The sequence below is a fragment of the Oryctolagus cuniculus genome, chromosome 6 (assembly GCF_964237555.1).
Source record: "Oryctolagus cuniculus chromosome 6, mOryCun1.1, whole genome shotgun sequence".
Taxonomy (NCBI): domain Eukaryota; kingdom Metazoa; phylum Chordata; class Mammalia; order Lagomorpha; family Leporidae; genus Oryctolagus; species Oryctolagus cuniculus.
This window is the reverse complement of record NC_091437.1, coordinates 114153163-114176225: the sequence shown is the minus strand read 5'-3', so window position 1 is coordinate 114176225 and position 23063 is coordinate 114153163. Positions and strand designations below refer to the sequence as shown.

The 23063-nt window shown below is 37.2% G+C and overlaps 1 pseudogene; it reads right to left on the bottom strand.

Annotated features, from left to right (window-relative positions):
• Positions 1 to 18624: 18624 nt before the first annotated feature.
• Positions 18625 to 23063, bottom strand: part of LOC108176560 (ubiquitin-conjugating enzyme E2 variant 1 pseudogene) — a 30827-nt pseudogene continuing 26388 nt past the window's right edge.

Here is a 23063-nt window from a genome sequence, read left to right as displayed (position 1 = left end):
CTAACTGTACAAATTGCTATAATGTTAATAATATATATGTATGTTTATAATGTATCTATACATAAAATTAAAATTATAAATTGTTAATAAACACCTTATTGGTGATCTTTTAGAATCTAGAACTCGAGATTAATGTGAAAAAGGAATCTTTATGTACTGTACAAAAATGTTAAAATTATGCTGAAATTATCTTTTCTGTATTTTTCTTCTAAATTTGAGGATAAGTGGGGAGTAATCAAATAAATGCAAGCCATATCCTTGGATCCTGCATTTTCTACATTTATTTAATAGTGAAAGGGGTGTTTGAAGGAAGTATGAGAAACTTGTCTAATCAAAGTAAGAATGGCTTTGGGTTTGAATCCCAGGATAACTATCTATTATCTCCTTGGTTTGGGGAAAGCTTCATGGCCTCTCAGTTTCTTTTTAAAAATGTTTTAATTAAAAGATTCAATGTGCTTTGTGGCTACAACTCTAAGGACATAATAATATTCCCAAATTTCCTCCCTCCCTCACACCTTCCTTCTTTCTCCATCTCGATTTTTTTAGTTTTGAGATAAGATTTTTAAATTTCCAAACCAACTACCAACGGATTAACAACTTAAAAGCTCAACTACAAAACAACCAATCTAGTTGATAAATGGGCAGAGGACTTTAATAGTTCTCAAAAGAAGAAATACAATGACTAACATATATATGAAAAAATGCTCAACTTCAGTAGCCATCAGGGAAATGCAAATCAAAACCATAATGAGATATCACCTCACCTCCTTGTCAGAACAAGGAACATCCAAATCACAGAGGGTAACAAATACTGATAAGGATGTGGACAGAGGGCAACATTTATACACTGTTGGTGGGAATGTAAATTAGACCTCTTTCAATTTCAATTTACTCAGTTTGTAAAGTGAATTTATAACTTTTGACTCAATGTGTTTTAATGTGATCAGATGGTCTTATGCATATGAAATAAAACTATATGTAGACGATAAACATTACAGAGTGTATATTAATACAATAATAACACAGACAAGTAGCTAGTAATCAGATGAGCAAAAATCAATAGACAATAGTGGACAATAGAACAACAGCGATTTTAGAGATTAAGCTATTTTGTATGGCCTTTGGACCATGTCAATACTGGGAGGCAGAATCTATAGAATAAATTATGTTGTCCTTGCAAAGCTTAGCAGGTCACTGATTACTTATGAACATGTAGCTTGTCACCAATGATGTTTTGCTGCAAATGACTTGAATCAATTCTCTAAAGTTATATTACTTATTGTATTCTACAGTCATCAGGTAACACATACCCTCAGGAAGTATCATATGCTGGAACTAGAAACTTTGAGATGGAAGATTGCATATCTTGTTACTAATCCCTGTAGCTATTTCATCTTCAGGGAAATCATGAATAATATGTATCTCCCTAGGAGAAACAAAAGGCAAAAATACTGTGGTAAAATATGGCTGCTACCATAAATCTGTTATATAATCATACCATACTTGTTACTATAAAACTGAATACCTTGGACCTATTCATATTATAATTTCCTTGCCATTTAGCTCAATGTAACATCACAAAGGGAATACATGTAATTATATATTTCAGGTACTGATATATTATTTCAGGTACTGATGTTATAATATGCTATAATACAACTTTCAGGTTTTCAGTGCTATAAAACAATTTAGACAAAATTAAATCCAGACTTCAAATCCAAAAATTAAAAGAAAAGAATAGGTGAATAGTCCCCCACTGACATATAATCAACTGATTAGGTTATAAAATATTGTATGGTATGATTACATTGTAATGTCAGAAATGCATTTTTAAGAATATGCCATAAAGTATGTAACCTCTAATATCATTTCATTGCCAAAAATATTTAGACTTAAAATTATTCACAAATGAAAACTGTTATATTTTTAGGCTTGACTGAAAGGAATTTAAATTGCATTCATGTGTATCCATTCCTTCTAAGTATTTCATGTTTCAATAATGTGAAAAAATATAAAGGGGAAAGCAATTTGTAAATGATAAATGCAGACGTGTCTCATGCTATTGATCTTGCCTATGTCTAGACTAGAAATTAGAAAGGAAAACTTAATACCTAAAAGCTCTCAAATGAACTCTGGAAGAGCTTGTAGTACATTATCCAAGGAGGATTGAACTCACAGAGAACAGATAAAACAAGACACCACCCTATAGTAAAATTAGCCTGTGTTCTAAAATATTTCTTAATATATATTTAGGAGATGTAAGTCTCTCTTTATAGTAGCCATTACCTTAACCTCATTTTCATGCCTAATAGCCCGTGTAAACATGAGAACCTCACTGAGTAACCTAAACAAAGATGTTATTTTTTTCTCACCAATTTCACTACCTGAAATAGGCAAGATTTTGCTGTTTTGCTTCTTTAAACCCTGGAATGTCTTTAAGGACAAAATAGTGCATTCTAAAGAGATGATTGTTGTGAACCCAATATGTAACAATTTATTAAATAAACTTTTATAGAAACATACTCATACAAGATTCTAAAATCAAGTAAACTAGGATTCTGAATACTTGGAATAACTGTAGAGACTTATCCACATAGGGTTCCAATAGAATAATTCCCACTTCCTAATTTATTTTCCATTTCAATATTTCTGGATGATCACCTAGGTACTAAAGTTGATAGGTACCATAAAATGCATGAATAGATTTATTATCAGAAATAGTATCCTAAATTTGGCACAACTCAAAGCAATTCAAAATCTAACTGAAATGTTCCAGCCATTTTGAAGAGCTATTAAAAGAAGATTGCCAGCGCCAGGAAAGTCGCACCAGGGGGTACAGTGTCAGTTCACTGGGCAGAATGATACTGAGTTGGTTCTTAATGAGAAAATGAGCTCCTATTACATTGTAGCCTGGAAATGTGGAAATGGACAGTAGACTGGTAGATTTTGTATAACCTCAGACAATGGCATGAACAGAATTCTTGCTGATGAGGGACCAGAAACATTACATTTCTGTTGACATTTATACTGGCAACTTTGGAATGGAGGGTGTTCTCTTATTCTTGTCAGAGAGGATTATATATTTTAACAATTTAGGGATCACTGTAATCCATTTAATTTCTGTAGTCTGGTTTCTCTCATTTGCTTTTATCTTAATTTGCATATGATAACATGCCTTGGGACAGACAGGAGGGTCAGTTTAAGGGGTGTCTGTTTTGAGTGTGATCTGAGCTCTCCACTTGCAAATACTTCCCTCAAGTTGTGTTCCATGAATATGATCCACTAAGTTTTGCCAGTCTGCTACATGAAGCTTTCTCCTATCCATTGGCAGATTATTAATGAATATATTTGCTACTTTTCTTTTCTCTGGTTCCAAGAAAGCAGAACTCAAGGTCTCAGTCAGCTGGGCTTTTACTAGCAGGTTGTAGGGAAGAATTCACATCCAGGGTCATTCAGGTTATTGGCAAAATTCACTTAAATGCTTATGTGAGGCTAATGTATCCATTTCATTGCTGGCTGGCTGTAAGGGGTCATTCTTAGCTTCTCATCCCCATCCATATTTCCTGGCTCATGGCCTCCTTCATCTTCAAAGCTAGCAATGGTGAATCACATAGTCTTCGTAAACCTCTCTGACAATTCCATCCACCTCATCTCTCCATATTCTCTGCCTGCCCTTTGCTCCCACCATTTCTCTGAAGCTGAAGAAAGTTCTGCCTTCTGTAATACATATGGTTAAAGGAGGATTTTCATTGGGATGGAACCTTGGAGAATATCATCATCCCTCATAGCTTTCAAAAGTCTGTTAGAGCTCTGAATACTAATAAACTCAGCGTCCACAAAGCTACGAGAGTGTACTGCTGTTCACACCCTGAAGCTGGAGTGTTTCCCGACATGCAGTCGAAACAGCGTCCGCACACAGACCAAGGGAGTGAAATTGGTTCTTGAGTAGGAAGAAGTAACTCTTCTGAATTTTTGGTGTAATCACAGCACAGACATAGACACTTATCTGTGATATTAACATTTCATGGAGTGGGGGACAATTAACTAAACAATGTCTGAAAATTCTCCTTAGAATGTTGATAATATGAGAAAAAAGGATGAAAACCCTATTTCAAGAGAATTAGAGGATAATTTCATTCTTAAGATATTGGGAGCTTATTTCTCTTTTATCTCAGAGTGTTAGATGTGCCATGGTATGTACTTTCAATGTTTCTGGATCATCCTAAAAGATTCTGCAGGATATCCTAGATCATTGCTTTCCATATACAGCAATCTGCCAATTTCAAATGTCAGGTCCAGAAATCTGTTACCTTACTGAGGACTCAGAAGGTTTGATAATCAGTCCAGGTTTAACAAATTCCTGCTCTACTCTCACTGTAATGTACCAATTCCCCATGCTTCCATGGGTTAAAAAAATGACAGTGAACTTGTCTATTCCTTTTGATGGTGGTATGTATATCTGTGTTCATTTTTATGTTTAAAAACCATGATTTCTTTGACATTTAATTTGATTTTTTGTAATTCGAGTCCTACTTAATATTACTTGGCCTTTTGTTCTAAATGTTTATTTTTCATTATGAAAATTGATAACAGTATGTATGATTTCCAGAATATTCAAATTTTATTGTTTGCATTTTTTACTATTTATTATCCTATATACTGATATCATGTTTAAATAAACTATATGCTTATGAGATAATTAGATGCAGGTAATTAAATCCTGAAAAGAGCTCTTAAACAGAAATATGTGTCAGTCCCTAAAGAGAATTATAGTGCTGCTATGGTAAAGCTTTTGTTAATAAGTGTACATATCATATATTTAAAATGAGTAATGTTTCTTATTGAGAACTCTCACTAAACAGGAATTGCTCTATTGATTTTCACTCTTCTATGGCAGTATATTCTGAATATGGAAACATTTTCACTGTGAGAAATGAATCATTTTTGGTTTGTAAGAATTCTGTAGAGGAAGAAAAAGAAATCAATAGAATTCAAATACCAAAAACTATTTAAACAACATGAGAAACAAACAGGGAATATATAAATAAATGATATGGATTATACATTGTATTTTTTTGCTGAATAAATTGATGAGGACTAGTAGATTCTATTTTAAGGTGTACACAGAAGTCTAAAATCAAAGTGAAATCATAAACCAAATGAGAAGAAATCTTTTATCGTGTTCTGCAGACACAATTTTTTCTCAGTATCTGTCTGAACATTGTACATTGAATTAATCTTTTAAAAACAGAAATGTACTTTGTAACTACAATTATTATATTTTTTAGAGATCATCTAGGGAATCCACATCTTCCTTCCTCGTTCATTCTGTTACAGAATCATGTGATATTTTTAATGTAACTCCTTACTATACTCATTGTTTTTTATCTTAGACTTTTCTACATTTTACTGCACAGGATTTGGTAGCACAGGGAGGGCCTTGCAGTTGATTTGTGGTGGCTGCCCACAATGACATGTTGATTGAGCAACAGTCAGTGTGATAGACTCCATGTTGCATGGTCATGTCAATAATGACTTTCTAAAGTATCCTCCCTCGGCCCATTCTCTCAATCACTTTCTATTCCCTTGCCTTGCTTAATTTATCTTCCTAGAAGTTACCATTATATGAAATTACATGTCCTTACTGTGTATTGGTTCTTCTACACCAATTTATCTTGCCCATTATTGTTTCTGTAGGACTTATTGAGGCATTGCCATTTAGGAACACATAATAAATACATGTAGAATAATAGAAATAATTGACTACAATCCACATGTTCTATATATGTCTCTAAACTATTATTCAGAACTCAACTTTTAAAAATTTAATATCTTTTGAACTTTCATTGGAAATTTAGTATCTTAAAATTCTTATTATCAAAAGATATATTTTAACAATTATATCTTAATTCATATGACATCTGGGACAGGTTAAGTTTTCTAAAAGTAAGACCTGTCATTATACATATAAATACATTTGTATACTTGAATAGGACTTAGCTATGCCTTCTTGTTCATTCATTTATCATTTCAGAGGCAGTGAGCTGCTACTTAGGAGATAAAGACAGGCAGAGGATCCAGTGTGTAGACTTTAGTCCTTTTTTTTTTTTCCTGAAGTCCTTAGAAGTAGAGTCTGAACTCTGACTGTGAGAAAAAGCAAATTCCATCATCTACAGGAGGGCTTTTAAGTAAATTACATGCTGAAGAAATGAAAGCAGTTATCGTAAGCCAAATATGACTATTGTACATTCAGGAGGAATCTTTTTAGATGAACATTGGTAGCAAAATTCACTATTTTTATGGTAAAATTGAATTTGTTTCTACTTATAAAAGTTAATTATTTTAGAGACTGTAGTTCATTACTACTTTATTCTATATTCATTATCTTAACCACATTGCATGTACTGAGTATTTCAGACTCTACATTAGCCACTCCAAATAAATTGATGACTAATTCATTGTCCCTTACTTTAAGGATGGTTAACAGTGTTATCAATAAGAACAGGGTCAGGCCAGCGCCACGGCTCACTGGGCTAATCCTCCACCTGCAGCACCGGCACCCTGGGTTCTAGTCCTGGTTGGGGCACCAGATTCTGTCCCGGTAGCTCCTCTTCCAGTTCAGCTCTCTGCTGTGGCCCGGGAGGGCAATGGAGGATGGCCCAAGTGCTTGGATACTGTACCTGCATGGGAGACCAGGAGGAAGTACATGGCTCCTGGCTTCTGATCGGCACAGCATGCCAGCCTCAGTGTGCTGGCTGTAGCAGCCATTTTGGGGGGTGAACCAACAGAAGGAAGACCTTTCTCTCTCTCTCTCCTCCACCCCCCACCTCTCTCTCTCTCTCTCACTGTCTAACTCTAACTCTGCCTGCCAAAAAAAAAAAAAAAAAAAAAAAAAAAAGGGTTGTTCATCAAATCTTAGAAGACCAGAATTCTGGTCCTTGCTTCTCAGTAAAATGAGGAGAAAAAAATTATTGGCTTTAATTTTGTTATTTGTAAAGTGAAGGATAAAAAAATGCCATATAAATTCACAGAATTGTTGCAACAATTGGCATAGAAAATATAGGAAAAGACTCTCTTTTTATCAGCTTTTCCCCCATATTCAAACTCTCAAAGTGGAGCATTTTTACATGAGCCAGTTTACTCCCCATGTTGCACACTGAGGGTGATATTTGTGTCTCAGGTTCGTTTGTAATCCTTTGGTAAATAGTTAGGGCCAAATGTGCGGCAGTTCTTTAGAGCACTCCAGTGGTTGACTTAGGAGTGATTTGACCTGAACTCCTTTCTTTCTCTTAGGCCTTTACAGAACTCTGCTTCCCAGGTTATGCAATGATGGAAAGATGACAGTTGTGAGGAACAAACCCCCAGAAGAACAAACAGCAAGAGACTGTCCGGTTTTGGATAGTGAGAATTTCCACAATTCTGTCATCCTTTTCCCTCCTGTGTCTTTCTTCTTGTTCTAAACAAAGTTTTCCTGTTTTTGCCAAAGGCCAAATGTTGCCCTTGACCTGTGTGTACTTTCCCCTTACCTTCCTTCCTTTCTCTGAACTTTTGCTGTTGGCCATTATTTACTGTGTGCATTTATTTTTTTTTTTTTTTTTTTTTTAAACTTTTATTTAATGCATATAAATTTCCAAAGTACGACTTATGGATTACAATGGCTTTCCCCCTATACCGTCCCTCCCACCCACAACCCTCCCCTTTCCCACTCCCCCTCCCCTTCCATTCACGTGTGCATTTATTTTTTATAATTTGATGTTTTCATTTCACTTTTATTTTAGTTGTAAATAATTTTAAACAGATTCAATATAATTTGTAGACACATAAGAACATAAAGATGCTGCCTTCCTCCCTTCCTTTCTCCCTCCTACCTTCCTACCTCCTTCCATCTTTTTTTTTTTTTTTAGTTTTTGAGATAATATATTTTAAATATGCATTGCAATAAAAAGGCTCAAGACTTCACTGAATAAGAAGTTCAACAAGTAAAAAGCAAAAAAAAAAAAAACAAAACAAAAAAAAACCCCTAGTTTAGTGGTAACACAGATAATGGCTATAAACAATAATTGATATTATAAATGACCATCCATATACAGTTTTTTGGCAATTATTCATTCATAATTTGTTTCAATGAAGTAGAACCAATGAAAATGTAATATCTAAATATTTCCTGTGTGGTCACAAAATAATAATTAACTTCATTTAGAATTTAAGCCATTTCCTCTCAACAGTTTATGCACAGGAATATAATTATACAGGATTGTTCCCATCAGTCCATAAGGGCACAGCATGTCCTTGCTTCATTGATTTTACAGAAAAAGAATCAAATCAACAATCTACATACACTGCTGTGATCAAGTTCTCTGCTTTGTCATTAAACTTTCTACAAGAAGTATCTGTGATAGATATTCTTTCTCCCCTCATAATCTTTCCTCAAAATCTACTTCAGTCAGACTTTATTTCGTTCCTACCACTGAAAAAATGCTCCTCTCAAGTCACCAATGACATGCATATCATTCCAAATGAATGGTGAATTCTTTTTATAAGATTTATTTATTCCTTTGAGAGACAGAGTTACAGAGACAAGGAGAGACAGAAAGCAAGGTCTTCCATCCACTGGTTCACTCCTCAATTGGCTGCAACAGCTAAAGTTGTGCCTTTCCAAAGCCAGGAACCAGGAGCTTCTTCCAGGTCTCCCACGTGGGTGCAGGGGCCCAAGCACTTGGGCCATCTTCTACTGCTTTCCCAACCATGCCAGAGAGCTGGATCGGAAAAGGAGCAGCCAGGCCGAGAACCGACACCCATATGCTGGCACTGCAGGTGAAGATTTAACCCACTATGGGACAGCACCGGCCCCAAATGGTGAATTCTTTACTTCTTTCAAATTCTTACCAGGCTTCTCAGAAGCATATGACATATTTGAGGATTATTTTCTTGAGGAATGGTCCTCTCTTGGCTTCTGGGAATCCTCACTAATCAAGTTTCCTTCCTAATTCTTGAGCTCCTTAGGTTTCATTTGCTGATGACTTCTATGCTTTAGAGTGGCTATGAATTCTGTCTTGTACCGCATTCTCTATTGAAAACACAAATGCCACGTACAAATGAATGACTTCCAAATATGATTCTCCAATCCAAGAATGCCCTTGAGTTCCAGATTCCTTCATAAAGTTGCTGATCTCTCAGTGTCACTTCGATGTCCATATCTTATAGATGAAGTTTGGCCATATAGCAATCTTCTCCAATTCTTGATCTTTCTCTATCTCAGTACATGGCATCGCCACCTCTCTGGTTATTCAAGCTGATGATAGCTAATGCTTTGATTAATACTGTAGGTCACCCTTTCACGTCTACCACGTTGGTTTTTTGCTCCTACCTACATAAATGAATCTCAAATCCACTACTCTTCTCATTATTTACTGTGTGCATTTATTTTTTATAATTTGATTTTTATTTCACTTTTATTTTAGTTGTAAATAATTTTAAACAGATTCAATATAATTTGTAGACACATAAGAACATAAGGATGAGAGGGCTTGGTCTTCCATCTGCTAGTTCACGCCCCAATTGGCCACAATGGCTGGAGCTGCACTGATTGAAGCCAGGAGCCAGGAGCTTCCTCCAGGTCTTCCACTTGGATGCAGGGGCCATCTTCTAGTGCTTTCCCAGACCTTAGCAGAGAGCTGGATTGGAAATAGAGCAGTTGGGATTCTAACCAGCACCCATATGGAATGCCAGCACTACAAGTGGCGACTTTTACCTGCTACGCTACAGCACCAGCCCCGAATATATTTTCTAAGATAGTTTTGCTATGCAAGAACTGAAAATATTGTCACTGGGAAGATGGGTAGGAGACCAGGATTTCCTCCCTTGTCAGCAGTTCTCTTACTGTCTCCTCTGGCATCTTTCTTCCTCTGTCTCAATGCCTCTGCATCACCATCTCCTGCTGTCTGCCTCTTTGTTTGCCTTTTCTTAGCTGGTTACTGCTCTGTCGGTGCTTTAATTAAGTTTTCACTCCATATGCTTCTTGTCTCAAAGGAAATAACTTGTCTGTAATGTTCATCAGTAGGATGGGCCCTAGGGAGAGAGGAGTTTGTCCCGTTAAATGATTTTTAAAACAAAGGACATTTGCTAGGGGATTCAGCATATGCCCTGTCCTACCATCCATTTCCTGCTTTTCACATGGCCTGGAATTGAATTCCCACATCACCCTAGTCACCCAAGAGCTTTTGAAAGTAGGATGTGCAGAATTTGAATTGCTGCCATAGCTTCATTCTGTATTACATTTTCTTCTGGCTAGCCCATCACATATTTGACTTCTGTGAACTGAAGTCTCTTTTTCACTCATGTTGCCATTATGTCAGGTGATATACATATTGAAAATACTATATGGAGGCTGGCATTGTGGTGTAATGGGTTAAGTTGCTGCATGTCTGCAATGCGGGCATCCCAGCTGTCTCTGGTGCTCCACTTCTGATCCAACTGTCTTGTAATGTACTTGGGAAAGCAGCAGATGTCCCAAGTACTTGGGCCCCTGATACACATATAAGAGAACTGGATGAAGCTTCTAGCTCCTGGCTTCAGCCTGGCACAGCCTCAGCTGATACAGCCATTTGGAGAATGAACCAGTGGACTAGAGACATCTCTCTCTCTCTCTCTCACGCCTCTCTATAAATATATATTTAAATAACTTTAAAAATCTTTAAAAAACACTATATGGCATGTAGGAAATACTTAAAATGTGATATAATAATAATTATTAATTTATTGCTAACATAATCAATAATCAATTATCTTAGGGCACTTTCATTCTATATACCGCAGACATAGTGAACTCTGTTGTTACCCAGTCTATATTTATTTATTTTACTCATAAGGATAAGTGAATGTTAAAAGCCTTTCTGAAATGCAGACATACTATATTTACACTAATTCCCTGACTAGGATGTTAATGGAAAGAGATACTCCGGGTCTCCTGAATATGTTGTCTCATGGGAACTAGCTACAGTTCCTAGCATAGGAAATATTTTTAACTATGGAGCATACAGATTTGGGTAGCATTTGAAGTTACATGTCATTTCAAGTGATCAGAAGATTAGGTTCTCAAGGAGGAAAAATGCACTTTCTTTTGAAGACTGAAATAATTCCTTTCCAAGTCCATTAAATTTCCAGAAATGTCACAAGGTTATACCATGGTGGACACTAGGAAGTACATGAAGACTTCAAATAGTTCATAGAAAATAGAATTTAAAAATACAAAATGTAAGCTTTATTTCTTTTTTTTAAAAAAAGATTTATTTATGTATTTGAAAGACAGAGTTACAGAGGGGCAGGGGCAGAGAGAGAGAGAGAGGTCCTCCATTCGCTGTTCTCTCTCCAGATTTCCACAATGGCCAGAGCTGTACTAGTCCAAGCCAGGAGCCAGAGGGTCTCCCACATAGGTATAGGGGGCCCAAGGACTTGGGCCATCTTCTACTGCTTTCCCAGGCCATAGCAGAGAGCTGGACAGGAAGTGGAGCAGCTAGGACTAGAATAGGCAGCCATATGGGATGCCAGCACCACAGGAGTCAGCTTTACCTACCTTGCCACAGTGCTGACCTCTAAGCTTTATTTCTTAACATGAGCTAATAAAGTAGTAGACTCCTTTGCAAGCAATGATATCAAACAATTACTCAACCCCAATAGAGCGGAGAGACCTGGGAATTTAACCATGCTGACACAGACTTGTTCTTATCACTAACTGAAGAAAAATAGCTTCCTTTTGATGGCAGTTTAAATATAAGAAATGGGGTCCCACACTGTGGCATAGTGGGCTAAGCCTCCACCTGCAGTGCCCGCATCCCATGTGGGCACTGGTTTGTGTACTGCCTGCTCCTTTTCCCATCCAGCTCTTGGCTATGGCCTAGGAAAGCAGGAGAAGATGATCCAAGTGCCTGGGCCCTTGCACCCACATAGAAGACCCAGAAGAAGCTCCTGGCTTTGGTTCAGCTCAGCTCCAGCCATTGCAGCCATTTGGGGAGTGAACCAGTGAATGGAAGGCCTTTTTCTCTGTCTCTCCCTCTCTCTGTCTGTAATTCTACCTCTCAAATAATTAAATAAAATCATTTAAAAATATTATGAAACAAAAAGAAGGATCTAGCTTTGCAGTGCAATAGGTTAACCCACCACTTGTGCTGGCCTCCAATATGAGTACCAGTTTCCATCCTGGCTCCTCCATTTCTGATCCAGTTCCCAGCTAATATGCCTGGGAAATCAGTGGAAGATGGGTCCCAGTGCTTGGGCCCCTGCACCCTTGTGGTAATCCTGGATGGAGTTCCCCACTGCTGGCTTCACCGTGGCTCAGCCCTGCCTATTTTTGCTGCTGTTGAGTGAACCAGTAGATGAAAGACCTCTTTCACTGTCTCTCTGAATTTCACATAGAAGAAATATTTAAAAAAAATAAACAAACAAAAAGAAGTCAAAGGAAGCCAATTAGAACATAAGGTGGTTGCCTAATGTCTTCTCATTTGAATATTCACAAGAAGAATATCCTGGTTAGAAAAGGCTTATCAGATGATGCTTTCCTACCATTTTTCTGCTGAAACTTTGGCTACTTTCCTGAAAGTACTCTCCTAAGAAACAGATGATAATATTCCTTGGCCCTCCTAAAAGTAAATGAGCAAAATGCCTTGAACATTGCACAAACCTGTTGTCATGACCTTTGGTCTTTCAGTCCTCCTTTACATGTACTGAACATCTTCCATTTTCTGTTGGCATTGTTTGTGTGGTGCTTTGTCTTTAGGATCATACTAATAAAGCTGTATTTCATCGTCTCCTGGTACAATTCTTCAGAAAAATGTGTCAGGATCTTAATCCTTCTTGTTTAAAATTTCCCCTCAAATCTGTGATATTGTCTGCAGCTGACTGGGTGAAACAAGTTTGGTATTCATTGAGTAAAAAGTTTGTTCAATTTTTTTATTTTATTTAAGTTATACAAGTTTCACATATTTCATATATGCAGATTTAGGAACATAGTGATACTTCCCATCCTACCATTCCTCTAGCCCACTCCCCAACACTTCTTTCTCCTCCCTCAACAATTCCCACTCTCATTTTTTACTAAGATCAACTTTTACCTTACTTTATATTCATAAGGTTAACCCTACACGAAATAAAGAGTTCAACAATAGTATGAAAAAAAAAACACTGTTCCTCTACAGAAGAGACAAGGGCTGTAAACAATCATCGAATCTCAAAATGTCCATTTCACTCGAATACATTACATTTTAGGTACTCTATTAGTTACTCCAGATCAGGGAAATCATGATTACCTGTCTTCTTGGGGCTGACTTAGTTGCATCCACTTTGCTGCAAAAGACAGGATTTCATTTTTTTCTCCATAGTGTATATATACCATAATTTCTTTATCCAGTCATCAGTTGATGGACATCTGGGTTGATTCAGTGTCTTAGCTATTATGAATTGAGCTGCAATGATGCAATGATCATGGAGGTACATATTACTGTTTCATATGCTGACTTGATTTTGCTTGGGTAAATTTGCAATAGCAGGATTGCTGTGGTATGCTATTTCTATTTTCAGATTTCTGAGGTATCTCCATTCTGACTTCCACAGTGGTTTGTACTAGTTTATCTTCCCACAAAGAGTGGATTAGGTTACCAGTTTCCCCACATCCTTGCCAGAATTTGTTGTTTGTTGATTTCTGTATGAGAGCCATTCAAACTAGGATGAGGTGAAACCTCATTATGGTTTTGATTTGCATTTTGCTGAGATTAGTGGTGCTGGCCATTTGAATTTCCTCTCTTGAAAAATACCTGTTCAAGTCCTTTTCCCATTTCTTAACTGGATTGTTTGTTTTGCTGTTGTTGAGTTATTGAGCTCGTTATAGATTAAGGATATTAATCCTTTATCAGTTGCCTAGTTTGCAAATAATTACTCCCATTTTGTCAATTGTGGCTTCACTTTGCTGAGTGTTTCTTTTGCAGTGTAGAAGCTTTTCAATTTGATGTAGTCCCATTTGTCTATTTTGACTTTGATTGCTGATGCCTTTGGGGTTTTTGCCAAGAAGTCTTTGCCTATGATAATGTCTTGCAAATTTTCCCAAAGTTCTCCTCAGGTAATTTGATCCTATTGGGTTGTAGATTTACTTTTTTGAACCAATTAAAGCATTTGTGTGTAAAATAAGATAGGGGTCTAGTTTCCTACTTCTAAATATGGAAATCCAATTTTCTCAGCACCATTTGTTGAAGAGAATGTCCTTGCTCCAGGGACTGATTTTAACAACTTTGAAAAAATAAGTTTGTTGTAGATATATGGATTGATTTCTGGAGTTTCTTTTCTGCTCAATTGATCTATCCATTGGTTTTTGTACCAGTTCCAGGATGTTTTGGTTTTAATTGCCCTATAGTATATCTTGAAATCAGGTCCTGGATTTAGATCTTTAATCCATTTTGAGTGTGTTTTTGTGTAAGGTATAAAGTAAGGGTATTGCTCCATACTTCTGTATGAGGAGATTCAGTTTTCCCAGCACCACTTGTTGAAGAGACTTTCCTTTCTCCAGGGATGATTTTAGCTCCTTTGTCAAAGATAAGTTTGTTGTAGATGTGTCAATTGATTTCTGGAGTTTTTGTTCTGTTGCATTTCTCTGTGCATCTGTTTTTGTGCCAGTACCAGGGTATTTTGATTATAATTATCCTGTAGTATGCCTTGAAATCTGGTATTGCGATGCCTCCAGCTATGTCTGTTGTAAAAGATTGCTTTAGCTGTTCATGGTCTCCTATATTTCCATATGAATTTCAACATTAATTTTTCTATATCTGAGAAGCATTTCTTTGGTATTTTGATTGGGATTGCATTGAATCTGCAAAATTCTTTCAGTATTTAGGATATTTTGATGATATTGATTCTTCCAATCCATGAACATGGAAGACTTTTCTATTTTTGCTTCTACTTCTATTTCTTTAATGTTTTATAGTTCTCATCATAGATATCTTTGATACCTTGGTTACATTTATTCCAAGATATTTAATTTTTTTGTAGCTATTGTGAATGCTATTGACCTTTAAAGTTCTTTCTCAGTGATGCAATTATCTCTGTATAAAAAGGCTATTGATTTTATAGGTTAATTTTATATCCTGCCAAAAAAGAGTTTTACCAAACTCTTTTATGAGTTCCAATAGTCTCTCAATGGAGTCTTTTAGATCACCTCTACATAGAATCATGTCATCTACAAATAGAGATAGTTTGACTTCCTTCTTTCTGATTTGTATCCTTTTGATTTCTTTTTCTTGCCTAATAGCTCTGACTAAAACTTCTAGGACTATATTGAATAGCAGTGGTGAGAGGTGGCATCCTTGTCTGGTTCTAGGTCCTAGGGGAAATGCTTCCAATTTTTCCTCATTCAATAAGATGCTGGCCATGGTTTATCATAAATTGTCTTGATTGTATTAAGGAATGTTCCTTCTATACCTGATTTGCTTAAGGTTTTCATCATGAAAGGGTGTTTTATTAATTGCTTTCTCTGCAACTTCTGAGATAATCATATGGATTTTATTCTTCAGTTTGTTAATCAGATGTATCACATTGATTTGCAAATGTTGAACCATCCCTGCATACCAGGGCTAAAGCTCACTTAGTCTAGGTGAATGATCATTCTGATGTGTTAGTTGGATTAGAGTAGCTAAGATTTTGTTGAGGATGTTTGCATGTATGTTCATTAGAAATTTTGGTCTCTAGTTCTTTCTCTGTTGTATATTTTTTGGTTTAGGAATTACGATGATGCAGCCTTCACAAAAGGAGTTTGGGAGGATTCCCTCCTTTTCAATTGTTTTGAATAGCTTGAGAAAAGTATTGGCGTTAATTTGTCTTGAAATGCATGGTAGAATTCAGCAGTGAAATTGTCTGTTCCTGGCCTTTTCTTTGTTGAGAGGGTCTTTATTACTGATTCAATTTCTGTCTTATTTATTGGTTTGTTTACGTTTTCTATGTCTTCATGACTCAATTTAGGTAGGTTGTATATGTCCAGAAATCAATCCATTACTTCTAGGTTTCTCAATTTGTTGGCTTATAGCACTTTGTAGTAATTCTTGATGATTATTTTTTATTTCTGTCATATTTGTTGTTACAGTTCCATTTTCATCACTGATTTTGTTGATTTGGGTCTACTGCCTCTTTTTTGTTTTGCTTGTTTGTTTTTGGTCAATGATATATCAATTTTATTTATTTATTTTTCCTTTTTAATCATAGGTGAGTAAGTTGAACAAATTGAAATGTCTATGGTGCTGGCTATTGTTTTGTCTGTTAATTCTTGCTCCTCTTCAATTAGGACATGAACAAGATTGGTCTTTGCTTGCATATTGCTTTGTATGGTGTGCTCCTGCAGGCTTCATCTTTAGTATCATCCTGTTCCTTCTTAAAATTAGTATCTATCTCTAAACTGGTGATATCTTTGGAACAATGTCCCTAAAAACTTTTCATTAATCATCAGTAACACCATTCTTTCACCCAAGCTTCACAAGTAATTATATATATATATATATATATATATATATATATATATATATATTCTGGTTCAATTTTAACAGAATTCATGATGCTCTGTTTAGGGTTCTTTTCATACTGATGAATTACCCTTCCTAGTGTCTATATCCTAATTAGACATGATGTAACAAATTGACATATTTTGTTACAAAAAAGTTGAAGCCCATGAGGTTTTTTTCTTAATACACACTTTCTATAATTTTAAAAGGTTAAGTAATTTATTTTTAAGTCGGAGTTACAGAGAGAGATGGATACACGAGGATTTATGCAAAGACCAAGAGAGACGGATTCCATTGGTGGTTCATTTGCCAGATGATGACAGCAGCCAGTGCTGGGCCAGACCGAAACCTGGAGCCAGGACTTCATTCTGGCGTCTCACATGGGTGCAGGGGCCCAAGTACTTTAGCCATTTCTGATGCTTTCCCAGGCCATTAGCATGGAGCTGTATCAGAAGTGGAAGAGCCAGGCCATGAACCAGTGCCCATATGGGTTTCCCCCATCACAGATGGCAGCTTAACCAGCTATGTCTCATGGGTCTCTTCCGTAAACTGAAGACATACTCATAGTACTTGATGTTTCTCTCTTTATAAAATTACTTTTTAAAACTTTATTATACATGCTTCTTTATTAAAATCAGGCAATGGTCTGATAATAATACATCTGCCTATTAAATACCTTTATGTTAGACTTTACTGACAGGACCTTAACTATTTGGAAGTAAAGCTTTCTACAGAAGAGGATGAATGGAAATGTCATTTGCTTCTCAGACTTGATAGTTGCTATATCAAGTGGATTTTTTACACAAATACTAAATTAAAAAATATTTTAGTACGCAGTGACTTGCTTTTGTTTTATTATCTTAGCATTATTGATCCTGAAGGGACAGTGGAAAAATGCAGCAGCTTGCCAGGAGCCAAGCCTGCCAATATTGAGCATCTGCCCCGCACAGGGAGTTCTTTTTCAATCCCTGCAGCCAACCATGAGGGGCAGCAGCATAAAAAGAAAAGAGCGTGGGGTTCTGGCATTGTGGAGTGGCAGTGGAGATGCCACCTGTGATGCTGGCATCCCATGTGAGCAGTGCTTCATATCAAAGGTGCTAGACTTCTGATCCAGCTCCCGGCTAGTGGCCTGGGGAAAGCAGCAGAAGATGGCTCAGTGCTTGGGCCCCTGCACCCACGTGGGAAACTGGGGTGAAGTTCCTGCTTCCCAGCTTCAGCCTGGCCCCGCCCTGGGGAATTGCAGCCACTTGGGAATGAACCAGCAGATGGAACGCCTCTCTTTTTTATCTCTCCTTTCTCTGTAGCTCCAATTTTCAAATAAATTAAAGTGTGTGGATCTAAAGTTCTTTTTGTCCCTGTTGTCAGCTACCAAGTTAGACCCAATGGATTGCAAGATGACCATGTGAGAGCTCTGTTTAAAGCTTCTTCAGTGTTTAAAATCGAAAGCATTTACAGGAAAAGAGAACAATTCAGAGCACTCGTGTATGCATACAAGTGTCTCCATGTGGCCTTTTCCCAGGCTTAACAATCAAGGACTTTGAGAACTTGGAGATCTGAGGAAACCCAGTGTAATTCTTTCCACCTCCTCAAAATCTGAGCTGAAGGAGCGCACCAGTGGATGATGAGAGCAGAGGGTGACAAGACTGAGGACCCAGTTTTCACTTCCCGGGCTGGTGGAGAGGGAACAACTGGTTCCCAAAGCAAACAAGGGGCTCTTTCCAATGTACCTGATGGCTTCTGGCCAAAGCAAGGCATTGACACAGAAAGAGTTAGGTGGTGATGGTACGCAAAGGGACTTGAGGAGGAAAGAAAAAGCAGTTGGGAATCAATTTAAATTTAGTTTCTGGATTTCAGAAGTTCAACTGTGTGAACAGTGATTACACTTGACAGGATGATTTGTTATAGCACAACTTGTATATTACGAATGGGGAAAATATTAGCATCATTTACAGTTATAGTGCCTTTGAATGACAGTGTCCTTTCTAGTACTTTGAGGCCTATAAGATGCATCTAAAAAAATTGCTACTGTGGAAAATGAAAACTGCTCAAAGAAGTGAAGGAGGATGGGGGGAGAGCCTGTGGTTTTCCTTTTCGATTAATTGTTGTAATCCCTTTTGGGTGGCTGAGGGAGTGCCATGTTTTCTCTCAACTTCATTAAGCACTGCAGTGCCTGCTGGACAACTTTAATACTACAAGAATCCTACTGTGTTGCTAGCACTTTGATAGAGCTTTTGGGTCCAGCTTTTCATTAGAACGATTAATTCCATTCATGTTCTTTTTTGTTACAAATCGTACAGGTCCGGTGTTTCTGGATGTTTATATCTGCATTGTATTTTAAGCCTGTGTATTTGTTTTTCATAAATTTTTCTTAGAGTTCTAATTATCATCCTTGTCCATCTTGTAAGTGTCATGTCTACATCATCTTCAAGACTCCAGCAAACTGTGCCATCTTCTACTCCTTCTTCGAGTTCTTCCAACACTCAGAAATCACAGGGACTTTATTCACCTTGGGCTGGTGGTGGCTGTCACGTTGTGTCAATGGAACTTGAAAGCCATATACACGATTTTTTTTTTAATAATGGCTGCTACGGCTGTTGTGCTGCACCGATCCGAAGCCAGGAGACAGGTACTTCCTCCTGGTCTCCCAGGCGGGTGCAGGGCCCAAGCACTTGGGCCATCCTCCACTGCCTTCCTGGGCCACAGCAGAGAGCTGGACTGGAAGAGGAGCAACCGTGACAGAATCCGGTGCCCCGCCTGGGACTAGAACCCAGGGTGCCGGTGCCACAGGTGGAGGATTAGCCTAGTGAGATGCGGAGCCAGCCCATATAAATTATTTTAATATAAAGTTATTCTCTTTTTGGAATACCATTAGATTAATTTATGAAGTTGATTTATTTATATGGGAAATAGGGTGTATTTTCATTGGATGATCAAGCAAAAATTGACAACAGCAATGATGGTAATTTTTATCAAATACATCTTTCTATAGTTGAAAACTTTATGAAATATACTTCTTCATTTTCACTAATTCGACTTACATGGTTTAACCCTTATCTATAGTCTTCCCAGCCCCCTGTACATCTACTTGAAACAAGGATAGGAAAAATGCTAAGAAAATTATTTTTTTAACTTTTATTTAATGAATATAAATTTCCAAAGTACGACTTATGGATTACAATGGCTTCCCCCCCATAACGTCCCTCCCACCCACAACCCTCCCCTTTCCCACTCCCTCTCCCTTTCCATTCACATCAAGATTCATTTTCGATTATCTTAATATACAGACGATCAGCTTAGTATACATTAAGTAAGGATTTCAACAGTTTGCTTGTCGCTCCCCCTCTTCATGGAGGAACGACACTAAGCCCTGCCTAGGCTTCATATCCGAGTCACGGCACCATTATGTCGCTCCCCCTCTTCGTGGAGGAACGACACAGGACCCTGCGCTGTTCTTTTGTCTGCTCGGCCCTCCCCGGGTTTGCTGCTGGTTCTTCCCGGGTTGGCTACTGTCCCTTCCACCTCCGTGGAAGGGCAGTTCCCCCTGGCCACATTCCCCACTTCCGCAGGGGAGCGGCACACCGCCGGCCGGCTCTCTCGGGGGCTGCACAGGTGTTCCTTCAGATAGATGTTCCCTTTAGATGTTCCTGGTGCATGCCGTCTCTCTCCTCCTTTGTAGTCCTCCTCCGCCAATCCTAACTCGGCTGCCCACACGCCGAGTACGCTGCTCTCCTCCAATCAGGAGTAGGTCCTACAGTTTATTGGTTGAACTGGAGGCAGCTGCGTAGAAGCTGTTTTCTCCTCTCCCAGCGCCATATTGTGGGAGAGCAGATGCATAGAATAAGTCTTAATTACAGTAACAATATAGTCCGAGCTGCTCCCCACAGTGGGAGAGCAGATGCATAGAATAAGTCTTAATTCCAGTAACAGTATAGTCCGAGTTGCTCCCCACATTTGCTCCCACACAGAAACATAAAGTGAAAAATAATAGATGATTTTTTTAAATGATGATGAAATCAGATCAGACCTATTGTCATGTTTAATCCCAGTGAGAGTCAAGTTGGGAATTGATAATTGATAATTTCTTTTTTTTTTTTTTACAGAAGATCAGTTTAGTATGCATTAAGTAAAGATTTCAACAGTTTGCACCCCCATAGAAACACAAAGTGAAATATATTGTTTGAGTACTCGTTTTAGCATTAAATCTCAATGCACAGCACATTAAGGACAGAGATCCTACATGAGGAGTAAGTGCACAGTGACTCCTGTTGTTGACTTAACAAATTGACACTCTTGTTTATGGCATCAAAAATCACCCTAGGCTCTTGTCATGAGTTGCCAAGGCTATGGAAGCCTTTTGAGTTCACCGACTCTGATCATAGTTAGACAAGTTCGTAGTCAAAGTGGAAGTTCTCTCCTCCCTTCAGAGAAAGATGAATACTCTAAGCAAACTGGGTTTGGAAGGAACATTCCTCAATACAATCAAAACAATCTATGAAAAACCCACAGCCAACATCCTATTGAATGGGGAAAAGTTGGAAGCATTTCCACTGAGATCTGGTACAAGACAGGGATGTTCACTCTCACCACTGCTATTCAATATGGTTCTGGAGGTTCTAGCCAGAGGTATTAGACAAGAAAAAGAAATTAAAGGGATACAAATTGGGAAGGAAGAACTCAAACTATCCCTCTTTGCAGATGACATGATTCTTTATTTAGGGGACCCAAAGAACTCTACTAAGAGACTATTGGAACTCATAGAAGATTTTGGCAAAGTAGCAGGGTATAAAATCAATGCACAAAAATCAACAGCCTTTGTATACACAGACAATGCCATGGCTGAGGAAGAACTTCTAAGATCAATCCCATTCACAATAGCTACAACAACGATCAAATACCTTGGAATAAACTTAACCAAGCCGTTAAAGATCTCTACGATGAAAATTACAAAACCTTAAAAAAATTACAAAAATAGAAGAGGATACCAAGAAATGGAAAAATCTTCCATGCTCATGGGAAAATTATTAAAAACAGCTTTGGTACACTGTTAAAATATTCCTTATGAAATATAAGTTTCATACTTAAATATCCAAAATAAACATTCAGGAAATAACTGGAGTGAAACTATATGCAGAGAAAATAAAAATAAAACATAACAAAAATAAATAAGATTATGAATGAAAATATAGGTTAGAAGGGAGATCTGAGAAAAGGGCATTTAAGAATGGAATGCAAGTATGAATAAAACCTAAATATAATATTTTGTGTACTTAATGAATATCTGTTCATTAATTATTATTTTTCTATAGGAACTATTTGAAATATGTATTTTCTTAACCTCAGCATGATGTTTTCCAGCTTCCTCCATTTTGTTGCAAATGACCAGATTTCATTTTTTTTAGTGCTTTATAGTATTCTATAGAGTACATATCCCATAATTTCTTTATGCAGTCTGCTGTTGATGGGCATTTAGGTTGATTCCAGGTCTTAGCTATTATGAATTGAGCTGCAATAAACATTAAGGTGCAGACAGCTTTTTTGTTTGTCAATTTAATATCCTTTGGGTAAATTCCAAGGAGTGGAATGACTGGTTTTTATGGTAGGGATACATTCAGGTTTCTAAGCAATCTCAAAACTGACTTCCATAGTGGCTTGACTTTCCTGACTGTTTCTTTTGCAGTACAGAAACTTCTCAATTTGATGTAATTTCAATTGTTAATTTTGGCTTTGACTGTTTGTGCCTCCAGGGCCTTTTCCAAAAAGTCTTCTGGAAGTAAATAAGGATAACAACACAACATATCAAATCTTATGGGATACAGCAAAAGCAGTGTTAAGAGGAAAGATTATAGCAATAGGTGCCTATATTAAGAAATTGGAAAGGCACCAAATAAATGAGCTATCAATGCATCTCAAGGATCTAGAAAAACTGCAGCAAATCAGACCCAAAACTAGTAGAAGAGAAATAATTAAAATTAGAGAGGAAATCAACAGAATTGAATCCAAAAAAAATTACAAAAATCATCAAAACCAAAAGCTTGTTTTTTGAAAAAATAATAAAAATTGACACACCATTGGCGCAAGCAAGTAAAAAAAGAAAAGACCCAAATCAATAAAATCAGAGATGAAAAAGGGAATGTAACAACAGATACCACAGAAATAAAAAGAATCATCAGAAATTACTAAAAATAATTGTATGCCACCAAACAGAGAAATCTATCAGAAATGGATAGATTCATGGACACATACAACCTACCTAAATGGAACCATGTAGACATAGAAAACCTAAACAGACAAATAAATGACACAGAAATTGAATCAGTAATAAAGGCCCTCCCAACAAAGAAAAGCCCAGGACCGGATGGATTCACTGCTGAATTCTATCAGACATTAAAGGAAGAACTAACTTCAGTTCTTCTTAAACTTTTCAGAACAATCAAAAAAGAATGAATACTCCCAAATTCTTTCTATGAAGCCAGCATCACCTTAATTCTGAAACCATAAAAAGGTGCAGCAATGAAAGAGAATTACAGGCCAGCG